This window comes from Lepus europaeus, chromosome 13 (genome assembly GCF_033115175.1).
Source record: "Lepus europaeus isolate LE1 chromosome 13, mLepTim1.pri, whole genome shotgun sequence".
NCBI classification, from domain to species: Eukaryota; Metazoa; Chordata; class Mammalia; order Lagomorpha; family Leporidae; genus Lepus; species Lepus europaeus.
The window spans coordinates 19219325-19229929 of record NC_084839.1 but is presented as its reverse complement, the minus strand read 5'-3'; the positions used below and the strand labels follow the sequence as shown (position 1 = coordinate 19229929).

The window sequence follows — 10605 nt, the reverse complement described above, 5'->3', positions numbered from 1 at the left end:
ATTCTATTAGGCATGTATACAACGTTGTTTTATTCACTCACTTGTTGATTAACCTTTAGTTTGATTCAATATCTTGGCTATTATAAATGGTGATGTATCCAACATGGGTATGTAGATGTCTCTTCAACTTACCTGTTTCAATTCTTTGGGGTACCTACCCAGTAGCAGGGTTGTTGGATCAGAGAGTAGTTCTAGTTTTGATTTTTAAGGAAACTCCATGCTGTTTTACACTGTGGATGTACTAACTTAAACTTCCTCCAACAGTGTGCATGGATTCACTTTTTCCCACATGCTTGTCAGCACTTGTAATTCTCTGCTTTTTAATAAGAGCCCTCCAGCTGGAGGAAGTTAGATATCTCCTTATCCTTTTCATTTGCATTTCCCTGATGACCAATAATCATGCAAATTCTTTCATATATATGCTGGTCATTTGCATGTCTTCTTATGAGAAATACCTATTTTAATCTATTTGTCCTTTTAAAATTTATTTTTCTTGCCTTTTAATCTCATTTCTGTGAACTTTTAAGAATACATATTTATTGCATTTATGAAAGAGATGGAGGGAAAGAAGAGAAAGATATTCCATTATCTTGCTTCCTCTCTAAATGAATGCCTGGATCAAGGAAATCAATCTAGGTCTCTTACATTGTTTGCAGAGATTCGAGTACTTGATCCATCCCCTGCTGCCTCCAAGGATGCACACTGCAGGAAGCTAGAATTAGAACTGAGCAAAACTTCATACTCATGCTCAATGAAATGAGATGTGGGCATCCCAATTTGTATCCTCACTGCTGTATCAAATGTCTATTCCTATTGCACATTTTTAAATGAGGCTCTTTGTTTTTTAGCTATTGAATTGAGTACCTGGCTATTAAATCCTTACCATATGTATGGTTTAAAATAATGTTTCCCATACTGTAGGTTTTCTTTTCATTCTGTTGATTGTTTCTTTTGCTGTGCAGATTCTTTTTAATTTTATGTAATTATATTTGTTTTTGTTTCTGTTCCCTGTGCTTTTAAGTTCCTATTCAAAATATCATTGCTATTTCAGTGTCTTAGAGCATTTCTCCCATGCTGTCCTCCCATCATTTTATACTTCCAGGTGTTATATTTAAGTCTTCAATTGCTTTGGGATGATTTTTATAAATAGTGAGTCATGAGTACCAGTTATAGTCTTCTGAATATGGACATCCAATTCTTCCCACATCATTTATCAAGGAGACTCCTATCCAATGCATGTCTTTGTTTCTTTTACTCAAGATTGATGTAAGTATTCATGGATTTTTATAGAGCTCTATGAATTTTAGGATTATATTTTCTAGTTCTGTGAAGAGCACCATTGGTATTTTGATAGAGATCACATTGAATCCATAGATAGCTTTTGAAGATACAGCTATTAGTACTGTATTGATTCTTTCAATTCCTGAACAAAAAGGATCTCTCTCTTTCCGTGTCCTTTTCAAATTTTTACAAGTGTTTAATAGTTTTCATAGCATATGCAATCCATTTCCCTTGTTAAATTTATCCATAGACAGTTTTTGTTGCTGTTGTAAATTGGCTGGTTTTGTTAATTTCTTTTTAAGATAATCCATGTTGCTACATATAATTTTGCTACGCAGAAACCACTATTGGTTTTTGTATACTGACCTTACATTCTGCAACCATACTGAAACAACCATTCAAGAGTTTGAACAGTTTCTTTATTATTTATTTATTTTACTTATTCTTGTGGAGTCTTTGAGATTCTCTACACACAAGACTGTGCAATCTTTACAGTTAAGGACTTCCTCCTTTTCGGTTTTAAAATGTGTGACATTTCATGAATATTATGTCATTTTTTTGCAGGTACCATGATAATCTCTTATATCATTCCAGTTTTAGTGCATGTGTTACTGAACCAAGCACATGCCTTGAAATTTTTATTTAATGTCAACTGTCTTGTGAAAAAAAGAGCAATATAATAAGATAAATATCTCTAATTTGAAAGAATGACATAACATTTCTGTTGATAGGGCTACATGGGGGCAAGTGATATGTGAGTTTGATATTTTGATGACCAGAATCAGGGTATTATTACAGATTAGATTGATTTGGTTCACTCTGATTTCAGATTTTTGAGGGCCATATTAGGATTTTTCGTTGAAAATTCTTGGAACATAAACAGTAGAGATATTACAGAGAACTGTTTTATTATTATTATTATTAGGGGACCCATTGGGCCAGCGCCATGGCTCACTTGGTTAATCCTCCACCTGTGGTGCTGGCATCCCAAATGGGCACCAAGGTTCTAGTCCCAGTTGCTCCTCTTCCAGTCCAGCTCTCTGCTGTGGCCCAGGAAGGCAGTGGAGGATGGCCCAAGTGCTTGGGCCCTGCACCCCATGGGAGACCAGGAAGAAGCACCTGGCTCCTGGCTTTGGATCGGTGTAGCGTGCCAGCCATAGCAGCCATTTTGAGGGTGAACCAACAGAAGGAAGGTCTTTATCTCTGTCTCTCTCTTTCTCACTGTCTAACTCTACTTGTCAAATAAATTTTTAAAAAATATTATTATTATTATCATTATTATGGTATCAAACTGAGGGCTTCAGGATATAAATTCTTTTTTTTTTCATTTTACTTTTCTTTAAAACATAAATGACATTACAAAATGAGATATTCATGCTTTCAATATTATCTGCCATTTTCAGAAAGCTAGGAGACTTCTCCCTCCACTTTAGAGAGTAGCTCTAAGCTTTTTGGATTCCTAAGGAATCCTCTTATATAGTAGATTCCACCATATTCCCTACTTTCTGTGCTGCCAGAGATCTCCTTGTTGCCTATTACCAACTTTCAGAATACAACTGACAAACACTTGTGAAGAGGGATTTGCCTCGGCTTTTCTGCCTTGTGTGTTGCCTGTGGCACAAAGCTCATTGTGTTTTTTGTATTATATAGTCATTCTTTGACTATGGCCATTGAGGATGCTAATCTATTGATTAGCTCACAAATAGATTTCATAAACTTGTGGAAAGCTGAATGTTTCGTCAGTGTTCTTGCGTACATTGGGTTCGATCTCCTCATGTTCTATGGCAGATATTGTGGTAATCCTGGGTCTCTATTTTCCCAGCAAATGTTCATAATTTTTGGAAATACATCTTTTAAGGCTATCTGATGATTATCTGTAGAGCTAGTTTGTTTTCCTTGTTAAATAGGAGCAATAGTACCTTGCAACTTTCTCTACTGTGCTTTTAGTTTTGTACATATGTCTATGTATTTCTAAAATAAAATTCCTCCAAGAAGCCTAGACTGATATCCTACAAGCTTTGAGTCTTAGAATAATGTGTCAGAATTCAAAAAAGGAAGTGTTCAGTAGACAAATCTAGTAGTATTTAGGGATTTGGGAGGTTTTAAACTCTTCTGTGGCTGTCCTAATAGTCTAGAGAAAGGATAAGACATCATCCTCTTCTGGGCTACAAGCCCTCGGCATTCTCCCCTGATTACTCAGTCTACTGTTTCATCTACTACACAGGTCTGCTCCTGTATGGAAACTGTCTGGATAGCCCCTAACCTTTCTAGCTAAGCAGGCATGATGAGAGAATGAGGAAGACCCTGAAATGGGAGAAGGATGGATAAAAAGGTAGATACAGAGACTGAAGTGGAAAGAGGCAGAAAGAATGGCTGGAATTCAGGGAACAGGAGGCTAGGCAGGAAGTCTCTGGAAAGATCTCGGGCTTCCTGGTAGAACAGGGGCTGCTGGTTTGAGTGGCTCAAGCTCAGTAACCCAGCTCCCATGTATCTTTATTGTCATCTGTGGAGAAAGCCAGCTAACAGAGGAGCAAGGGAGTCTGGCCCTGTTCCTGTAAGTTATTTCTGGATGCATTATTCATATTTGATAAATCATTTAGAGGCAGCTACTTTATTAGCTTATAAAGCACATTATATGGTTTTAAATTGTTAATAAAGGCTGTTGTGATGCATATTGTACCTCAGAAAAACCATGCATCACTTTAATTCATAGCCTCATTATAAAGCTTGTTACAAAGTGCTGCATTATTGCATGAAGGATAGTGGAGTCACATTTCTGCAAGAATCCTGAATGTTTTATTTACATCATTGGTGGTTTGGTGTAGGCTAGAAGGAATGCACTGGGAGATGCAACAAGATCAGAGTTTAAATTCCTTGAGGAAACAAACTGAACATCCTTCTCTGCCAGATTTTAGTCCAGATGTGGCACCTGGTTCTAGACTTTATGCATAAATATTCAGAGGTCTTGCTTGAGGAATGGCTTTCCTGATGACCTTATCCAAATTGTCATATTTCTCAGTCTCCAGAAACACTTGTGCAAACCTGAGCCCAGGCATGTTTTTCATCATGCATTTAAGAGACCTAAATCACCAGGTACATACTGGGGTCAATGTTAGGAGATAAAACAGCAATTTATATGTATTCTGCTGCTGCCTAAAATTTCCCGGTGCTTTCATAAACAGTATAAATATGGCGGATTTCTGCTGCAATATTGAAATTAAACGCATTTTAAAAAATTTTCAGTGATAAGCCTGAAAGTAAGTTATCAAAAAATGTAGAAATCTAAGTGATTGATAGAATTCCATTTGATCTAAAGTATAAACCACCTCTTCCAGGAAACTCAACTTGACTAAGAAGTAAAACAAACCTAAACTTTAATCCTGGTTGATATAATGATTGTCCTTCTGTAGTTCATTTACTCTAATTAGTGCAGTGTTTTCTCATCTGCAAAATGAGAATAATGGCTGCCTTGTCGTACTGAATCACTATACACATTAAATAAGTAAATGCTCAGCGAGAATCCGAAACAGCACAGATACTCAATACATCGTTTTAACAGTCATCGAGAGACTGAAAGTAGACGGTGTTGACACTTGTCATATTCACCTGAAGCATGCATAGGTGTTGTAAAACGTAATGGAATTAGAAGTCAAACATTGTGAAAGCCTCTAAACATTGAATGATCTCTTTGGATTCTGTATAACCCAACTGGTTGCCCTGTGCATTGGTGTATTTCTGCTTTTTGGAACTGCTACTCTGTATAACAGCTTTCAGGAGGATAAAATGTTGATTTGGTATTCAAAACCAGTAGTAACTAGTCAGCTGGTGAGAATGCTTTGTTCCGAATTCTAATTGGTAGTAATATAGGTTGGAAGTGGAAGATCATGAAGGCACTGGATTTTAGTCTGAAGAATGCAGGCAGTTAGTCGGGCAGCCAATGCTAGCCCCTAGAGGTTTAGAGAAAGTGCCACATCATCAGAGCTCCTCTGTTGGAAGTCATTTGTATCAGAGTGTGGGAGATGGGAGGGACTGAAGTTAGATTAGAAGTGAAGCCCAAGTGTTGACAAGTGTAAACTGTACAACCGCCTCTCCATCTTATGAGTTCACTCCATTTCCCTGATTTCCCTGCCACCCCCAACCTATGCTAAAATGTAAGGCCCCCTGTTGATGCAGTCTTCTCCTCACGCTTTGGAAAAATAACATTCTCTTTGAGGTATCTTCAGGGAGTAAGTGCTCCTATACGTTTCTAAAGTGTATTTTAAAAAAGCAGAGATGAGAAAATTTTGAAAAGGAAATAAAAGTAATACCCGAATGATATTATGGTAGAAAACTTTGCAATTGGAAAAAAAGAGTCTTCTTCATGTATATGGAAAATGTGCAGTAGCATTTGCTTTTACATTTAGTGTTAGTTTAAGGAATGATGGAAAGTAGGTGACTGTGCCCCAAATCACCTGCATGCTGTGACTTTAGTCTTGCTAGAAATAACGTCTTTATAATTTAAGAAACACTTCTGAATGTTGAAAACAAAAAAAGACAAGCCTTACATATTTTAGAGTTAATGAAGTTCAATGCTAGCAAGTCATTTACATCAAAAATAAGCATAGAAAAAGAAATAGGATCTGTGCAAATACTTTTTTTAGATGAGATCTGTGCTAACAGGTGAATATCCAGACCAAAGAAAGTTTTTCATCTGGTACCCTTTGATTTCTGAATCCATGAAATAGAGTAAGGGAAAAAAGTACAAGCGGCCCAGCAATGCTCACAGAGAGAGTTTCTAGCATTGACTTTCTTCTAACTTTTTATTTATGAAACTAGCACCAGTACATGTTTTCACTCTAATTCCAAAACCCTGGCATTTTTATTACAAGAAGGAAGCAGATGAGGGATGAATTTCTCTACTCCCAATTACTGGGTATTAGGCATGGTCAATTGGCAGGAAAACTTACAACCCACTGCCCAGGAATTCATGAGTCCTACAGAAACCAGGGCACAATCAACATACTCTCAATCATGGTCAAATCGTGTGCACTGAAATGGAGTCTCCTATCTCCTTTCCTTAAAACTGAAATACTTAGCTCTGTGGCTGTATTTACCAAGATTAAGGAGAGCTACACAGGAAGTACCAGAAAGTGGCTCCCTGGGGGTATCTAGGAACGTTTGGGGAATGGGAACTTTTGATTCAGATTTTTAACTATGGACCATTTGTCAGCCTCTTTTCTCTTGGCTCATTCTCAGCTCCCAAAAAATGTGAGGACTTAGCTCTTCTCCTCTGTTCCCTTACCAGGGAAAGGTACAATGAAGAACAGTTTCCCAGGTACCAATTTTTTTTCAGCACAAAACTATTCTTCTTCATTTAATTCTAAGATGTTTTGAAAGGCAGAGTAACAGAGAGGGGGAGGGGATGGGAGAGAGAGAGGCATCTCCCATACACTGCTTCACTTCACAAGTGTCTGCAATAGCCAGGTCTGGACCAGGCTGAAGCCAGGAGCCAGGAACTCTACCTGGTTCTCCAACATGGGTGTCAGGGATCCAAGTATGTGGGCCGTATGCTTCTGCCTTTCCTGGAACGTTAGCAGGAAGATGGATGGAAAGTAGTAGCTGGGACTCCACCCGGGGCTGTAGTATGGGATACCAGTTATGCAAGCTATACTTTATATTACTGGACCACTACGCTGCCCCTTGTTCTAAATTGGTTAATGAAAGTGTGCATTCTAATTGCCGAGTTCTGAATTGCAGCTTCAATTCTGTTTACCACAGGCCCGTGATATCCTGCTGTCACAGGATCTCCGAAGCACTCCATGTGCTCAGACATCACACTTCCTGCTCCTCCAGGTATGTACTTCCCATATACCACTAAGGAGAGCAAGGGAGTGTGGGGCACAGAAGTGTGACAGAAATCTGACTTGCTATGGTCACAGGGTCTAGGGTTGCAGTGTAGTTGTGCCAGTTGTAAACTACAATTCTAGGGGCATGGTTTGCTTCTGTACTTACAACCAATGTGTATTTTCCTCAGATGGTTGTGCAATGTCAAAAGGAACAAGCATTGCCTTTTTCTTTTCCATACAAATGTGCTGTTTGAACTGTAGGGCTGATGGGGGCCTGGTTGGCTGTGCGTTCTTAGGCAGGCTCATGAATGAGTCATCTGTACTTGACTCTTGTATTTTCGATTTCTTTCCCAATTATGTGAATCTTGCATAGCCCTTGTTCCAGACAGATGAGTCACAATATAATTATCAAAGGTTATGGGCATATATTACTTTCTACGGATAACTAGATTCAACATTTTAGTCATGTCTAAACATGCAACTTATTCACTACAGAACAGATTGCATTGCATTTGTCAAGTCTGTACATTTGCTGTATTTCCTCTGCATTTAAAAAGTTTGTAACATAATAACCAAGTTCCCTGAAGTATTTGTATTAACTTCTTAACCAAACAAAACCACAAAAAAAACCAACAAACAAAAACCACCATTTTTTCCTTGACCACTGCTAATAGTTTTTTAAAAGTCATTTTTTCTTGTTTGTTTTTGTTTTTTGATAATTCACTATTTTAGCATGACCATTTTTCTCATCTCTGTATTATTATTTGGGAAGAAGAACTATCGCATTCTGAAATGGTGACCATCTTCTATTTGATATGTAGACTGTTTCCATTTTATTTTTCATTATTATAGATATATTGAGCATCTTTTTAAACATCTAAACAGTTTTTTCCTTAATATAAATTCTGAGAAATGGAGTCATTTGGCAAAACAGAAGTATGTTTAATGATCTTGAAACACAGAGCCAAATTGATTTACAAGGAATATTGTGTTATTTTATTCTCCTAATAGAAGCATTTGAAAAAGTCTGCCTCACTGCACTATCACCAACCTTGAAACAATTTGATAGCAAATAAAGTATCTGCATATTTTAATATGCATTTTCCTTATTTTCAGGAGAAGTTAAACACTCTTTCATATGTTTATTAGCCATATTATATTTATATTTCCTCGTTTAAAACATTTGCTCATGTTCATAGTCCATTTGTCTATTGTTGTGTTAGTACTTTTTTTATTTGTTTTCAAGGGCACATTACTTATTAATGACATTATTTCTTTGCATATCATCTTTTCAAAATATATTTCTGAGTTTAGCTTTTAACTGTCTTGCTTTTTTATCTGAGAGAGCCCACAACCTTCAAGTTATCATGAAAGTCAGTGAAACATTTAGTTATGTATAATTTTAGATTTTTAGATTTTATTTGTAAACATTATAACTTAACAGGTGTATCTATGTTGCATTTATTAACTTGATTACCCAGACAGTTAGCTCTGCCTACTGCATCTACTAAATGTGCAACTCTTCCCCTTTGGTTGGGGATAATTGCTCCATTCTTTGGATGTCACTCTCCAAATGCCCATCAGCTATACTGAACTCTGCCCCTGACCAGCCTGGTCCAGATCCTAAGAGGTGTCACCTTTTTCCCTCTGTTTGAATTGGCCATCCCTCATAACCATGTGATTTGGGGGCAGGGGACAAAAATTTTTAAATAAATACTACACCTGATATAAAAATAAGCAACTTCTCTTGGAAGTTTAAGTATTTGGAAATATCATTTGTTAACCATAAATGGCTTCGTAATCTTAAACGAGTAATAGAAAAATGGCAAATGATATGGACGAATCAGTTGTAATGCCCAGCAGGTTAGAAAATTTTAGCCATTTCCCCATGAGGATATACAAAGGGAAAAACTGGTGTATTGATGGGGAAAAAATAGGGAGATGTTTTTTCTCTTACATGGGATTACTGAATTTTCTGAGTTGTCTGACATTCTCTAAAGAGATAGATTATGTAACTCTACATCTGGAGATGGATGTTTTGAGGCTTGAAAAGGCAGGATGAGTATAACAGGAATAGGAGTCATTAGGAAAACTAGCCAAGGGAAAAGGTTAGAAATGAGGGGTGCCTGTAGAGCAGTTAGGAACAGAGGTGTGTATTTTATACTCTTACTTGATCTACTGGTTAAATGGTGAATTGTTGCTGTTTTTCTGGCATTCAGTTATCTACATTTTAGCTTTTTGAATGATTCCATCTATTTGTTTTTCTTCTTTTTATTTTTTAATCTAAAGAGTCTGGAACTCAACTATGTTGTTTTAGGTATTAGGGCTACTCTATGTGACCACATAATGGCCAAGGACATAGTTTTAGATACTTACAAAGAAGCATGAACCTGTAAACAAGCTGAGCTTATCACTTGAGGCTCCACAGTTTGAAGATAAGGAAGTTACCCACTGAGTCAGAAAATAAAGGTTTGATGTATTCTTCTGCCACATACATAACCAGGCAGTTAAACTATCTGTAACTCAGCTGTAATCTCTATAAAATGGGAGTTTGTACCGATTTTAAGTTTTGTGGCACATGTATAGGGGGAAGATTCAGTGATACCCTTGTGTGGTGTCATTATTGTCCTAGACACAGAGCAAATAGTCACCTAACCAAGCCATGAAAATATCAATGATCTACTATTTGCAGAATGTTATATACTATCTTATTGAGATGTGGGAGAATTCTGGGATTGTATAGCCTCATAGGGATAGCAATTTCATCACAGCAAGAAGAAAAGGTCACACACAAACACACACATACATTTCTTTGACATATTCCTATGGATAGGTCCTTTTAAAAACTCAGAATCTACCAAAATGCACATTCAAGATCTCTGTACCTCATTGTATTAAATTAAACCTCAACAAAATGATAATAAATAAAAGTAAAATAAGTCCTTTGAGGGCCAAGATTGTTTAGCACCTTGCATGTTCAGAAAACCATCTCTAGTACACAGCAGATGATTAATGCATATTTGTTAAACGTGGGATCAAATCCAGTATGCTTATGACCTTGATAGATAACTATCTCCACAGTCTCTGCAGTTTTGAATCAACAGTAATGAAAGACTGTTGTCATGAGCTTTTGTTATTTATTTTTAAACTTCATTTTAAATTAAAATTATATATATATATGTGTAGTTTTGAAATTGGAGCTCATTTTGTTCACTTAAAATATTGGAGGGAAGAGAAGATGCCCTTTTCTAAGCTGTATGCCAATTCTACAATGATAGAACCCTCAGACTTTATATCCCTCATCTACTACCTTTGAGAATGAAAAGGTTTTGCTCTCTGAGAGTACAAAGGGCAACACCAGAGCTGGGCTGGATGCCAATAGGAATGAATTTGAGATGCAGAGCAGGGCTCCCCTGCCCCAGCCTTACAGACTAAAGCACACATAGTGGTTTGCCTCCTTCCCCTTCCATTTAAGTGGAGTTCTACAACATTCCAACTG

General features: G+C 37.1%; 1 non-coding gene across 1 annotated transcript; it reads right to left on the bottom strand.

The window, feature by feature from the left end:
• Positions 1-1801: 1801 nt before the first annotated feature.
• Positions 1802-1905, bottom strand: LOC133773078 (U6 spliceosomal RNA). The gene has a single exon (XR_009867864.1). It is a non-coding gene; the product is annotated as a U6 spliceosomal RNA (small nuclear RNA).
• Between the last annotated feature and the right edge of the window lie 8700 nt (positions 1906-10605).